Genomic DNA, 15,916 nt, shown 5'->3' with positions numbered 1-15,916 from the left:
GCCAGGGTTCCTCCTCGAGTGCGCCAGGAGGCGCTCGGTGAGTGGGGGGGTACTGTCATGTTTTGTCATATATTGTCATGTCTTGTCCTTGTGCTTCCTCTTCTATTCGTTTCCCCCTGCTGGTCTTATTAGGTTCTTTCCCTCTTTCTATCCCTCTCTCTCCCCCTCCCTCTCTCCCTCTCTCTCTCTCTCTCTCTATCGTTCCGTTCCTGCTCCCAGCTGTTCCTCATTCTCCTAACTACCTCATTTACTCTTTCACACCTGTTCCCTATTTTGCCCTCTGATTAGAGTCCCTATTTCTCCCTCTGTTTCTGCGTCTGTCCTTGTCGGATCCTTGTTTGATGTTTGCTGTTCTGTGTCCTTGTTCCGCCCTGTCGTGTTTTTGCCTTCTTCAGATGCTGCGTGTGAGCAGGTGTCTAGATCAGCTACGGCCTGGGACTTCCCGAAGCGACCTGCAGTCTGTGGTCGCATCTCCAGTAGTTCCCCTCTACTGACTAGAGGATTTCAGTTTTCCTGTTTTGACTTTACCTGAGAGATTTCCAGGATTATCGTTTTTGTTATAGACTGGAATAAAGACTCTGTTTCTGTTAAGTCGCTTTTGGGTCCTCATTCACCAGCATAACATAATGCATTTGAGCTAATCTGTTATGTTGTGACAAGGTAGTGTCACGCCCTGACCATAGAGATCCTGTTTATGTCTCTATTTTGGTTTGGTCAGGGTGTGAGTTGGGGTGGGTATTCTATATTCTATTATTTGTATTTCTATGTTTTGGCCTGGTAGGGTTCTCAATTAGGGACAGCTGTCTATTGTTGTCTCTGATTGAGAACCATACTTAAGTAGCCCTTTTTCCCACCTGTGTCATGCCTTGGTCTTAGTATTTTGTGTTTTCTTTAAATATTTGGTCAGGTCAGGGTGTGACATGGGTTATTGTGGTGTGTTTTTTGTCTTGGGGTTTTGTGGGGCGTCAACGTAGTCTATGGCTGCCTGAGGCGGTTCTCAATCAGAGTCAGGTGATTCTCGTTGTCTCTGATTGGGAACCATATTTAGGCAACCATATTCTGTGAGTGTTTTCGTGGGTGATTGTTCCTGTCTCTGTGTTAGTTGACACCAGACAGGCTGTATAGGTTTTCACGTTCCGTTTGTTGTTTGTATATATATAGTTATTTCATGTATCGTCTATTCTTCATTAAAGAACATGAGTAACCACCACGCTGCATTTTGGTCCGACTCTCCTTCAACAGACGAACGCCGTTACAACCTGTCTTTGTGGGAAGTTGACCTGGTTTAGGGCACATAGCCTTTCGCTTCACGGTTTGTTTGTAGTGTTTATTGTTTTTGTCGGCGTCATCTTAAATAAAGAATATGTACACTCACCACACTGCACCTTGGTCCTCCTCCTTCAACAGCCGTGACAGGTAGGGGTGGTATACAGAAGATAGCCCTATTTGTTTAAAGACCAAGTCCATATTAGGGCAAGACCAGCTCAAATAAGCAAAGAGAAATGACAGTCCATCATTACTTTAAAACATGAAGGTCAGTCAATACAGAACATTTCAAGAACTTTGAAAGTTTCTTGAAGTGCAGTTGCAAAAACCATCAAGTGCTATGATGAAACTGTCTCTCATGAGGACCGCCACAGGAAAGGAAGACCCAGAGATACCTCTGCTGCAGAGGACAAGTTAATAAGAGTTAACTGCACCTCAGATTGCAGCCCAAATAAATGCTTCACAGAGTTCAAGCAACAGACACACCTCAACATCAACTGTTCAGAGGAGATTGCTTGGATCAGGCCTTCGTGGTCGAATTGCTGCAAAGAAACCACTACTAAAGAAGAGACTTTCTTGGGCCAAGAAACACGAGTAATGGACATTAAACCGGTGGAAATCTGTCCTTTTGGTCTTATGAGTCCAAATTTGAGATTTTTTCTTCCAACCTCTGTCTTTGTGAGACACATAGTAGGTGAATGGATGATCTCCGCATGTGTGGTTCCCACCGTGAATCATGGAGGAGGAGGTGTAATGGTGTGGGGGTGTTTTGCTGGTGACATTGTTTAGAATTCATTTATGTAGAATTCAAGGCACACTGAAGCAGCATGGCTACCACAGCATTCTGCAGCTATGCACCATCCCATCTGGTTTGTGCTTAATCCCACTATCATTTGTTTTTCAACAGGACAATGACCAAATCCAGGCTGTGTAAAAGCTATTTTATTTTTTATCCCCTTTTCTCCCTAATTTCGTGGTATCTTGCCTCATCGCTACAACTCCCGTACAGGCTCGAGAGAGACGAAGGTCGAAAGCCATGCGTCCCCGAAACACAACCCTACCAAGCTGCACTGCTTCTTAACACAGTGCACATCCAACCCGGAAGCCAGCCGCACCAATGTGTCGGAGGAAACACCGTGCACCTGGCCACCTTGGTTAGCGTGCACTGCTCCCGGCCCGCCACAGGAGTCGCTGGTGCGCGATGAAACAAGGATATCCCTTCCGGCCACCCCACAGTCCTCACCCCACTGCGACAGAGCCTGGGCGCGAACCCAGAGTCTCCGGTGGCACGGCTACAGTGCCCTAGGCCGTGTAAAAGTTATTTGACTGCAGAATGAAGGAAAAGCAGCCAACAAGTGCTCAGCATATGTAGCAACTCCTTCAAGACTGTTGGAAAATCATTCCAGGTGAAGCTGTTTGAGAGAATGCCAGTGTGTGCAAAGCTGTCAAGGCAAAGGGTGGCTACTTAGAATCTCAAATATATTTTTATTTGTTTAACACTTTTTGGTTACTACATGATTCCAAATGTGTTATTTCATAGTTTGATGTCTTCACTACTAATGTAGAAAATATTAAAAAGAAAAAGAAATGCTTGATGAGTAGGTGTGTCCAAACTTGACTGGTACTGTATATGTTCACCTACTTTTAGCTTAGTAAAACACATCTCAAGAGGTTAAATGGAAAAATAAATTATAGTAAATGCCTACTAAGTGCCAAATAAAGTAACAGGGTTGACCATTTCATTTTAAATCAGTCATAAATCCTGTCGTGACAGGGGGATGGAAGTTTGATTTGTGTAACAGGAAGGGACAATTTGTCACGCCTTGGTCATTGTATTTTGTGTTTTGGTATATGTTTGGGTAGGCCAGGGTGTGACATGGGTTTATATTTGTTGTATTCGTATTGGGGTTTGTATTATTTGGGATTGCGGCTGTTTAGGGGTGTGTCTAGTTAGGCTTGGCTGCCTGAGGCGATTCTCAATTGGAGTCAGCTGCTTATCGTTGTCTCTGATTGGGAACCGTATTTAGGTAGCCTGAGTTCGCGTTGTATTTTGTGGGTGTTTGTTCCTGTCTTAGTGTTGTAGTCACCAGATGGGCTGTAATAGGTTTTCGTTTCGTTTGTTGTTTTCATATACAGTTATTTCATGTACCGCTATTATCTTCATTAAAGTCATGAGTAACCTACACGCTGCATTTCGGTCTGACTCTCTTCATACAACAGACGAACGACGTTACACAATTGAATGCAAGCTTCACCCAAATATGTTATTGTTAAAACATGTTTAACCTGTCTATCTATGCGTAACAGGGATGGCGAGTTATGCTCGACCCGTTCAGTTTTCCACCATAAAACACCAGAAAATGTCCAAATAGAGTAGAAACAGCTAACCTGCTTTTACACTCTGATTCCACTGTTACAGTATATGTTCAATGTTTCTTATGAAATTAATAGTTTAACCATGTTAAAATGAGAGTTCAGTTCACTGTTCATTCGAAGGCAGTCAGTTGTACAACTGATTAGGTTGTCCCCCTTTCCTTTCACTTAATAGGGTTGACCTTACCATGAGGGACACACATTTCATGTGATTAGATGAATCACATCAAATAAATCATCTTCAGAAATGACTTTGTCAAAGCAACAAAATAACTAGGGCTTTACAGTGATGGTGAAACGTTGGGATTAAGTGGGTTCAAATCTTCCTCAAAGTCAGAGAGGGAGCACAGAGGGACATGTCAAAATGATGAATTTTGGCACTTCAGCAAGTCTTTATTTATATTTAAAAAATCAGATGCATTGAATTTTCTATATTAAAGTGCACTTCATTAAATAATAACAGGCTTTTGGTGTTTTATTAGGATTCCCATTAGCTGTTGCAAAAGCAGCAGCTACTCTTCCTGGGGTCCACATAAAACAAGAAACATGACATAATATAGAACATTAATAGACAAGAACAGCTCAAGGACATAAATAAATTCAAAAGGCACACGTAGCCTACATATCAATACATACACACAAACTATCTTGGTCAAATAGGGGAGAGCTGTTGTGCCGTGAGGTGTTGCTTTTTCAGGTTTGCTGTTCACTTGAGCAATATGAGATGGAACGGAATTCCATGCAATAAAGGCTCTATTTAATCATCTTTATATCAATCGCATGCTTCCAGTTAGAATGCCCAGCTTGGGTCTTGTCTGCTTTAACATTGGACCCAACACAGAACTTTCAACATGGGAAATGTTGTTTTTTTTGCATCTGCAGCAACCAAGTATTCCAGCCACTCTCTTCCTATGACCAGTTGTTATTACTTGACAGTTTTTAGACAGAAAACCTGTGGCTAGGGTATTTCAGTATTTCTGTTGCCTATCTCCGCTGTATCAGCACTATGGACTGTGCCCTACACACTAAAGCAAGGCGGTTTTGGTCATGCATATAGGCTACAAGATAGATACACTGTTTGTAATAGATGAATTATCCTATGTGAATGCAGTCGTACACATAGCTGTCTTACCAAAAGAATGCAAACTAAATGCCGAAAGTAGTAGCCTAGTTATTCATGCATGCAAACAAAAATACTGAAGAGCAGTTTGGCTTAGAAAACGGACACAACCGTGAATAAGAACATATTAATGCAAACAGAACAAAACAGCGATACCAAGTAGGCCCTAGTAAACAACACAATCTATATTTAGGCTAGTTACATTAAAACCCTAGTGACTCCCCATCCCGCATGCGGGAGCGTAATCATCGCCTGACACTAATTAGCATAACGCAACGGATATAAATATCCCTAGAAAATATTCCTATTCATGAAAATCACAAATGAAATATATTGAGACACAGCTTAGCCTTTTGTTAATCACACTGTCATCTCTGATTTTCAAAATATGTGTCATGCCCTGGTCGAAGTATTTTGTGTTTATCTTCATGTATTGGGTCAGGCCTGGGTGTGGCATGGGGTTTTTGTATTGTGGTGTGTTTTTTCTTGGGGTTTTGGTGTTGGTATTGGGATTGTAGCTTAGTGGGGTATCTAGCAAAGTCTATGGCTGTCTGGAGTGGTTCTCAATCAGAGGCAGGTGTTTATCGTTGTCTCTGATTGGGAACCATATTTAGGCAGCCATATTCTTTGAGTTTGTCGTGGGTGATTGTCCTTAGTGTCTTTGTTCCTGTCGCTGTGTTAGTTGACACAAGTATAGTCTGTTTTGGTTTTGGTTTCGTTATTTACGTTCTTTGTTTTGTAGTGTTTGTGTTAATTTGTGTTTACGTTGTTCATTAAACATGGATCGCAATCTACACGCTGCATTTTGGTCCGACTCTCCTTCACACCTAGAAAACCGTTACAGAATCACCCATCACAAACGGACCAAGCAGCGTGTCAACAGGCAGGAGCAGCCCAAAGTGGAGATGCGCAATAAGGGAGAGGACCCTGGGCTAAACCAGGGGAGTGTAGCCGCCCAAAGGTGCAGCAGGAGAAGAGGCAACAGGAGCAGCCCAAAGAGGAGTACAGTATGGACTATACTTCTTGGGAGGATATAGACAGGTGGGCGGTCGACCCAGGGAGAGTGCCGGTGCCCGCCTGGGATTCGATGGAGCAGTGCACGGAAGGTTATCAGAGAATGGAGTTGGCGAAGCAAGCACGGCGACGCGGATGGAAGCCTGAGAGTCAGCCCCAAAAATGTATTGGGGGGGCTCCCAGGGAGTATGGCTATGCCAGGTAGGAGACCTGCGCAAACTCCCTGTATTTACCGGAGGGCTAGAGAGACCGGGCAGGCACCGTGTTATGCTGTGGTGCGCACGGTGTCTCCAGTGCGGGTGCATAGCCCGGTGCAGTATATTCCAGCTCCGCGTATCGGCCGGGCTAGATTGAGCGTTGAGCCAAATGCCATGAAGCCGGCTCTACGCATCTGGTCCCCAGTGCGTCTCCTTGGGCCGGCTTACATGGCACTAGCCTTGCACTCGGTGTCTCCGGTTCGCCTGCATAGCCCAGTGCGGGCTATTCCACCTCGCCGCACTGGCAGGGCGACCGAGAGCATTCAACCAGGTAAGGTTGGACGGGCTTGGTGCTCAAGAGCTCCAGTGCGCCTGCACGGTCCGGTCTATCCAGTACCACCTCCACACCCCAGCCCTCCGGTAGCAGCTCCCTGCACCAGGCTTCCTGTGCGTGTCCTTGGTTCAGTACCGCCAGTATCACGCATCAGGCTTACAGTGCGCCTCGCCTCTCCAGCGCGGCCGGAGCCTTTCACCTCTCCTGCGCTGCCGGAGTCTCCCGCCTGTTCAGCGCAGCCAGAGCCTTCCTCCTCTACAGTGCTGCTGGAGTCTCCCGCCTGTTCAGCGCAGCCAGAGCTGTCGGTCTGCATGGAGCAGCCAGAGCTGTCAGTCTACATGGAGCAGCCAGAGCTGTCAGTCTGCATGGAGCAGCCAGAGATGTCAGTCTGCATGGAGCAGCCAGAGATGTCAGTCTGCATGGAGCAGCCAGAGCTGTCAGTCTGCATGGAGCAGCCAGAGCTGTCAGTCTGCATGGAGCAGCCACAGCTGTCAGTCTGCATGGGACAGCCAGAGATGTCAGTCTGCATGAAGCAGCCAGAGATGCCAGTCTGCAAGGAGCTGCCAGTCTGCACGGAGCTGTCAGTCTGCAAGGAGCTGCCAGTCTGCAAAGAGCTGCCAGTCTGCAAGGAGCTGCCAGTCTGCACGGAGCTGTCAGTCTGCAAGGAGCAGCCAGAGATGTCAGTCTGCATGAAGCAGCCAGAACTGCCAGTCTGCAAGGAGCTGCCAGTCTGCACGGAGCTGCCAGTCTGCAAGGAGCTGCCAGTCTGCAAGGAGCTGCCAGTCTGCACGGAGCTGTCAGTCTGCAAGGAGCTGTCAGTCTGCAAGGAGCTGTCAGTCTGCAAGGAGCTGTCAGTCTGTAAGAAGCCGCCGCCAATCAGCGTGGAGCAGCCAGAGCCGCCAGTCAGCATGGAGCAGCCAGATCTTTCAGTCTGCCAGGATCCGCCAGTCAGCCAGACTCTTCCAGATCTGCCAGTCAGCCAGACTCTTCCAGATCCGCCAGTCAGCCAGACTCTTCCAGATCCGCCAGTCAGCCAGACTCTTCCAGATCTGCCAGTCAACCAGACTCTTCCAGATCTGCCAGTCAACCAGACTCTTCCAGATCTGCCAGTCAACCAGACTCTTCCAGATCTGCCAGATCTGCCAGTCGGCCAGGATCTGCCAGTCGGCCAGGATCCGCCAGTCAGCCAGGATCCGCCAGATCCGCCAGTCAGCCAGGATCTGCCAGTCAGCCAGGATCTGCCAGTCAGCCAGGATCTGCTGAGACCACCAGCCAGCCAGGATCTGGTAGATCTATCTACCTGCCTGAGCTTCCTCTCACTCCTGAGCTTCCTCTCACTCCTGAGCTTCCTCTCACTCCTGAGCTTTCTCTCACTCCCAAGCTTTCTCTCACTCCCGAGCTTCCCCTCAGTCCCGAGCTGCCTCAGTCCCGAGCTGTCCTTCAGTCCCGATCTGCTCCTCAGTCCAGTGGGGTTCTGGGTGGTCCTTCTGTAGCTCAGTTGGTAGAGCATGGCGCTTGTAACGCCAGGGTAGTGGGTTCGATTCCCGGGATCACCCATACGTAGAATGTATGCACACATGACTGTAAGTCGCTTTGGATAAAAGCGTCTGCTAAATGGCATATATTATATATATTATTATTATATTACTAGGCCATGGTCGGCAGCGAGGGTGGACTATCCAGGGACGCGAGGAGAGGGGACTAAGACATTGACTGAGTGGGGTCCACGTCCCGCGCCGGAGCCGCCACCATGGACAGACGCCCACCTGGACCCTCCCTATTGTTTTGAGGTGCGTTCGGGAGTCCGCACCTTAGGGGGGGGGGTTCTGTCACGCCCTGGTCAAAGTATTTTGTGTTTATCTTCATGTATTGGGTCAGGCCAGGGTGTGGCATGAGGTTTTTGTATTGTGGTGTGTTTTGTCTTGGGGTTTTGGTGTTGGTATTGGGATTGTAGCTTAGTGGGGTATCTAGCAAAGTCTATGGCTGTCTGGAGTGGTTCTCAATCAGAGGCAGGTGTTTATCGTTGTCTCTGATTGGGAACCATATTTAGGTAGCCATATTCTTTGAGTTTGTCGTGGGTGATTGTCTTTGTTCCTGTCGCTGTGTTAGTTGACACAAGTATAGGCTGTTTCTGTTTTCGTTTCGTTATTTACGTTCTTTGTTTTGTAGTGTTTGTGTTAATTCGTGTTTACGTGGTTCATTAAACATGGATCGCAATCTACACGCTGCATTTTGGTCCGACTCTCCTTCACACCTAGAAAACCGTTACAATATGCTTTACAGCCAAAGCTAGACAAGCATTTGTGTAAGTTTATCGATAGCCTAGCATAGCATTTTGTCCAGCTAGCTGCAGGTAACTTGGTCACGGAAATCAGAAAAGCAATCAAATTAAATCGTTTACCTTTGATGAGCTTCAGATGTTTTCACTCACAAGATCCCCAGTTAGATAACAAATGTTCCTTTTTTCCAAAAATATTATTTTTGTATGCGAAATAGCTCCGTTTGTTCTTCACGTTTGGCTGAGAAATTGCCCGGAAATTGTCAAAACGGCGAAAAATATTGCAAATTAGCTCCATAATATCGACAAAAATATGGCAAACGTTGTTTATAATCAATCCTCAAGGTGTTTTTCAAATATCTTTTCGAGAATATATCCATCGGGACAATTCGTTTTTCAGTAGGACCGATTGGAGTAATGGCTACCTCTGTATTTTACGCGAGAATCTCTCTGGCAGCATCAGGTGACCACTTGCGCAATGTAGTTTCTTACGGGTATTCTTCAACATAAATGCGTAAAACTATGTCACAATGCTGTAAACACCTTGGGGAATACGAAGAAAGAGTAATCTGGTTGATAGTCCATTCACTGCTCAATAGGGACTCATTGGAACGTAGAGCTTTCAAAACATGGGGCACTTCCGGATTGGATTTTTCTCAGGCCTTCGCCTGCAACATAACAGTTCTGTTATACTCACAGACAATATTTTTACAGTTTTGGAAACTATCCTAAGCTGTCAATTATATGCATATTCTCGTATCTTGTCCTGACAAAATATCCCGTTTACTACGGGAATGTTTTTTTTTTCAAAAAATGAAAATACTGCCCCCTAGTCACAACAGGATATTATTAACAGTAAAAGAATGAGGCTGCCGAGCTCCAGGTAGCTCTGCATGCAGAGCCTACCCACCCTTCCACAAGCGCGGCCACGATAATAGCTCCACAGCCCCCTCCACCTCCAACTGTTCCTGATTCTCTTGGCACAGAGAATCCAGCCCAGGTTAGCTTAGAATCCTACTCTAGCTGCAGATTTTCTGGCCAAAAACATTAATTTAATAACAATTGGTCATAGGAAGAATGCTGCAATGCTCGATTGCTGCAGATGCAACATTTTGTTTCCAATGTCGACGGTTCTGTGTTTTGTCCAATGCTTATACAGACAAGGCCTTCACCCAAGCTGTATGTATTCATATATAGTATTCATTTATGTGTCAATATTGTCCCTGAGTTTCTAGCAGATACCATATGGTTCAAGAGAAAATAGCCTAATTAATTTGAAACTGTCTAATTGTCACACCCTGTCCTTAGAGAGCCTTTTTATGTCTCTATTTGTTTTGGTCAGGGTGTGATTTGGGTGGGCATTCTATGTGTTGTATTTCTTTGTGTTTGGCCGAGTGTGGTTCCCAATCAGAGGCAGCTGTCTATCGTTGTCTCTGATTGGGAATCATACTTAGGTAGCCTTTTAACACCTATGTTGTGGGATCTTGTCCTTGTATTGTTGCTGCTGAGCCCTACAAGGCTGTATGTTTTGTTGGTTCTCTCTTTCTTGTTTTTCTGGTTATCATTAAAGAATATGATTAACCTACCCCACGCTGCATTTTGGTCTAATTCCACCAACGACGATCGTTACACTAATCAACAATAGCATTAACATTCAATTAACTTTTCCAACTATTTACTTTCTTCACTACTGTCACCAGTTTGACTCCAAAATATTGACAACAAATACATTTGTTGACATAATAAAATAAATAAAACAATTATATATTTTTTCTTTTATTTCACTTTATTTAACCAGCTAGTTGAGAACAAGTTCTCATTTACAACTGCGACCTGACCAAGATAAAGCAAAGCAGTGCGACACAAACAACAACACACATGGAATAAACAAACATACAGTCAATAATACAATAGAAAAAGTCTATATACAGTGTGTGCAAATAAGGGAGGTAAGGCAATAAATAGGTCATAGTGGCAAAATTATTACAATTTAGCAATAAAATACTGGAGTGATATATGTGCAGAAGATGCGTGTGCAAGTAGAGATACTGGGGTGCAAAGGAGCAAAATAAATAAATAACAGTATGGAGATGAGGTAGTTGGATGGGCTATATACAGATGGGCTATGTACAGGTGCAGTGATCTGTGAGCTGCTCTGACAGCTGGTGCTTAAATTTAGTGAAGGAGATATGAGTCTCCAGCTTCAGTGATTTTTGCAGTTCGTTCCAGTCATTGGCAGAGAACTAGAAGGAAAGGCGCCCAAAGGAGGAATTGGCTTTGGGGGTGACCAGTGAAATATACCTGCTGGAGCGCATTCTACAGGTGGGTGCTGCTATGGTGACCAGTGAGTTGAGATAAGGCGGGGCTTTACGTAGCAGAGACTTATAGATGACCTGGAGCCAGTGGGTTTGATGTGAGGGCCAGCCAACGAGTGCATACAGTTCTCAGTGGTGGGTAGTATATGGGGCTTTGGTGTAAAAATAATATATATATATATAATATATATATATATACACATACACTGCCCTTCAAAAGTTGGGGTCACATAGAAATGTCCTTGTTTTTGAAAGAAAAGCAAAAAAAATGTGGTCCATTAAAATAACATCAAATTGATCAGAAATACAGTGTAGACGTTCATGATGTAAATGACTATTGTAGCTGGAAATGGCTGATTAAAAAAAAGGGATATCTACATAGGCGTACAGAGGCCCATTATCAGCAACCATCACTCCTGTGTTCCAATGGCACATTGTGTTAGCTAATCCAAGTTTATCATTTTAAGAGGCTAATCATTAGAAAACTATTTTGCAATTGTTAGCACAGCTGAAAACTGTAGTGATGATTAAATAAGCAATACAACTGGCCTTATTTAGACTAGTTGAGTATTACAGGCTCAAAATGGCCAGAAACAAATCACTTTCTTCTGAAACTTGTTAGTCTATTCTTGTTCTGAGAAATGATTATTCCTTGTGAGAAATTGCCAAGAAACTGAAGGTCTCGTACAACGCTGTGTACTACTCCCTTCACAGAACAGCGCAAACTGGCGCTAACCAGAATAGAAAGAGGAGGGGTGGGCACAACTAAGCAAGAGGTCAAGTACATTAGTGTCTAGTTTGAGAAAGAGACGCCTCACAAGTCCTCAACTGGCAACTTCATTAAATAGTACCCTCAAAACACCAGCCTCAACTTCAACAGTGAAGAGGCTGGCCTTCTACGCAGAGGGGCAAAGAAAAAGCCATATCTCAGACTGGCCAATAAAAAGAAAAGATTAAGATGGGCAATAGAATACAGACACTGAACAGAGGAACTCTCCTTAGAAGGCCAGCATCCGGAGTCGCCTCTTCACTGTTGACGTTGAGACTGGTGTTTTGCAGGTACTATTTAATGCTTTTGCATATGATAAGGCCACACAGTAGGCCAAACATGAAGAGAAACCTGTGATCATTTGAAGTACCCAAAAAGGACACTAGATGTCTTGTGATAGATTACATAAAATCCTTGAAAGAGACCACAATTCTGGTAGTTTACTGGTAAACTTCAAAAGTTTGCAACCTTAGCCACCGTAATTACAATGTTTTTCAATTGGTCGCTACAGTACCATTTATGTTGAATTCAATGTTGCAACCGTTCTGTCGTTCTGAGGTGAGAGGAGAGCATACACTTCTTACAGAAAATGCTTGTGTAGAGCACCATCTTCATGTTGGAACCTACGGTGGGCCTATTTATCATGCAAAGCTGCACTTTCATTGACTTCTATCTGCAATAAATAGTAACGTCACCCAACTAAAGACCTGTTGGGAAAGCGAATTAGGCATATATATGTGGACGCCTCATGAACCTGTGCCAATGGCGTAGCATAGGGATTCGCTATTAGGCCTACATTTAATTTAGGCCAACATTATTTATTAGGTTCATGTGATCACGTATACACTTAAGGCTTCTCACAATAATAAAACAATTCAATCTAGTTAAACTAGGCCACCGAGCAGTAACACCATCAGCCCATGAAAGGTAACTTTCATTTCCAGCAAGACAGGATTGAAACAGGCCCTGTCCACCGGCACATACGATGAAAAGAGTCTGGAAAAAATACCACCCCCCTTTTTTTATTTTAATGGTTTGCAATAAATTCCCTCTTCCGATTTGTAAGATTAAGTAGAGTGGGAGTGAGTGAGAAGAGTGAGTGAGTAGAGTGAATAGAGTGAGTGAGTGAGTGAGTAGAGAGTGAGTAGAGTGAGTGAGTAGAGAGTGAGTGAGTGAGTAGAGTTAGTAGTGAGTAGAGTGAGTGAGTGAGTAGAGTTAGTAGTGAGTGAGTGAGTGAGTGAGTGAGTGGTGGTGAGTGAGTGAGTGAGTGAGTGAGTGAGTGAGTGAGTGAGTGAGTGAGTGAGTAGAGTGAGTGAAAATGAGTGAGTGAGTAGAGTGAGTGAGAGTGAGTAAGTAGAGTGAGTGAGTGAGTGAGTGAGTGAGTGAGTGAGTGAGTGAGTGAGTGAGTGAGTGAGTGAGTGAGTGAGTGAGTGAGTGAGTGAGTGAGTGAGTAGAGTGAGTGAGAGTGAGTAAGTAGAGTGAGTGAGTGAGTGAGTGAGTGAGTGAGTGGTGAGTGAGTGAGTGAGTGAGTGAGTGAGTGAGTGAGTGAGTGAGTAGAGTGAGTGAGTGAGTGAGTGAGTGAGTGAGTGAGTGAGTAGAGTAAGAGAGTAGAGTGAGTAGAGTGAGTGAGTGAGTAGAGTAAGAGAGTAGAGTGAGTAGAGAGTTAGTAGTGAGTAGAGTTAGTAGTGAGTAGAGTTAGTCATGAGTAGAGTGAGTGAGTGAAAGTGAGTAGAGTGAGTGAAAGTGAGTAGAGTGAGTGAGTGAGTGAATAGAGTAGAGTGAGAGAGTAGAGTGAGTAGAGTGAGTAGAGAGTGAGTGAGTGAGTGAGTGAGTGAGTGAGTGAGTGAGTGAGTGAGTGAGTGAGTGAGTGAGTGAGTGAGTGAGTGAGTGAGTGAGTGAGTGAGTGAGTGAATGAATGAGTGAGTGAGAGTGAATGGATAGAGTAGATTGAGTAGAGGGAGTGAGTAGAGTGAGTGAGAGTGAGTAGAGTGAGTGAGAGTGAGTAAGTAGAGTGAGTAGTGAGTGAGTGAGTAATGAGTGAGTAGAGTGAGTGAGTAGTGAGTGAGTGAGTAGTTAGTAGTGAGTAGAGTTAGTAGTGAGTAGAGTGAGTGAATAGAGTGAATGATTAGAGTGAGTGAGTGAGTAAGTAGAGTGAGAGAGTAGAGTAATGAGTGAGTAGAGTGAGTAGAGAGTGAGTGAGTGAGTAGTTAGTGGATAGAGTAGATTGAGTAGAGGAATAGAGTGAAGATTAGAATGAGTAGAGTGAGAGAGTAGAGTGAGTAGAGAGTGAGTAGAGTGAGTGAGAGTGGGTGGTAGAGTAGATTGAGTAGAGGGAGTGAGTAGAATGAGTGAGTGAGTGAGTGAGTGAGTGAGTGAGTGAGTGAGTGAGTGAGTGAGTGAGTGAGTGAGTGAGTGAGTAATGAGTGAGTAGAGTGAGTGAGTAGTGAGTGAGTGAGTAGTTAGTAGTGAGTAGAGTGAGTGAGTAGAGTAAGTGAGTAGTGAGTGAGTAGAGTGAGAGTAAGTAGAGTGAGTAGTGAGTGAGTGAGTGAGTAGAATAGAGTGAGTGAGTGATAGTGAGTAGAGTAGAGTGAGTGAGAGTGAGTGAGAGTGAGTAGAGTGAGTGAGAGTGAGTAAGTAGAGTGAGTAAGTAGAGTGAGTAGAGTGAGTGAAAGTGAGTAGAGTGAGTGAGTGAGTGAGTGAGTGAGTGAGTGAGTGAGTGAGTGAGTGAGTGAGTGAGTGAGTGAGTAGAGTGAGTGAATGAGTAGAGTAAGAGAGTAGAGTGACTAGAGAGTTAGTAGTGAGTAGAGTTAGTAGTGAGTAGAGTTAGTCGTGAGTAGAGTGAGTGAGTGAAAGTGAGTAGAGTGAGTGAAAGTGAGTAGAGTGAGTGAGTGAGTGAATAGAGCAGAGTGAGAGAGTAGAGTGAGTAGAGAGTGAGTAGAGAGTGAGTGAGTGAGTGAGAGTGAGTGGATAGAGTAGATTGAGTAGAGGGAGTGAGTAGAGTGAGTGAGAGTGAGTAGAGTGAGTGAGTGAGTAGTTAGTAGTGAGTAGAGTTAGTAGTAAGTAGAGTGAGTAGAGTGAGTAGTGAGTGAGTGAGTAATGAATGAGTAGAGTGAGTGAGTAGAGTGAGTGAGTAGTTAGTAGTGAGTAGAGTTAGTAGTGAGTAGAGTGAGTGAGTAGAGTGAATGATTAGAGTGAGTAGAGTAGAGTGAGAGAGTAGAGTGAGTAGAGAGTGAGTAGAGAGTGAGTGAGTGAGAGTGAGTGGATAGAGTAGATTGAGTAGAGGGAGTGAGTAGAGTGAGTAGAGTGAGTAGAGTAGAGTGGGTGAGAGTGAGTAGAGTGAGTGAGAGTGAGTAAGTAGAGTGAGTAGAGTGAGTAGTGAGTGAGTGGAGTGAGTGGGTGAGTGAGTGAGTGAGTGAGTGAGTGAGTGAGTGAGTGAGTGAGTAATGAGTGAGTAGAGTGAGTGAGTAGTGAGTGAGTGAGTAGTTAGTGGTGAGTAGAGTTAGTAGTGATTTGAGTGAGTGAGTAGAGTAAGTGAGTAGTGAGTGAGTAGAGTGAGAGTAAGTAGAGTGAGTAGTGAGTGAGTGAGTAGAATAGAGTGAGTGAGTGATAGTGAGTAGAGTAGAGAGTGAGAGTGAGTGAGAGTGAATAGAGTGAGTGAGAGTGAGTAAGTAGAGTGAGTAAGTAGAGTGAGTAGAGTGAGTGAGAGTGAGTAAGTAGAGTGAGTAGAGTGAGTGAGTAGTTAGTAGAGTGAGAGTGAGTAAATAGAGTGAGTAGAGTGAGTAGTGAGTGAGTGAGTAATGAGTGAGTAGAGTGAGTGAGTAGTGAGTGAGTGAGTAGTTAGTAGTGAGTAGAGTTAGTAGTGAGTAGAGTGAGTGAGTAGAGTGAATGATTAGAGTGAGTGAGTAGAGTGAGAGAGTAGAGTGAGTAGAGAGTGAGTAGAGAGTGAGTGAGTGAGAGTGAGTGGATAGAGTAGATTGAGTAGAGGGAGTGAGTAGAGTGAGTAGAGTGAGTAGTGAATGAGTGAGTAATGAGTGAGTAGAGTGAGTGAGTAGTGAGTGAGTGAGTAGTTAGTGGTGAGTAGAGTTAGTAGTGAGTAGAGTGAGTGAGTAGAGTAAGTGAGTAGTGAGTGAGTAGAGTGAGAGTAACTAGAGTGAGTAGTGAGTGAGTGAGTGAGTAGAATAGAGTGAGTGAGTGATAGTGAGTAGAGTAGAGTGAGTGAGAGTGAGTAGAGTGAGTAGAGTGAGTAGAGT

Source organism: Oncorhynchus gorbuscha, linkage group LG03, assembly GCF_021184085.1.
Source record: "Oncorhynchus gorbuscha isolate QuinsamMale2020 ecotype Even-year linkage group LG03, OgorEven_v1.0, whole genome shotgun sequence".
Lineage (NCBI taxonomy): Eukaryota > Metazoa > Chordata > Actinopteri > Salmoniformes > Salmonidae > Oncorhynchus > Oncorhynchus gorbuscha.
This window is presented reverse-complemented; position numbering follows the sequence as displayed.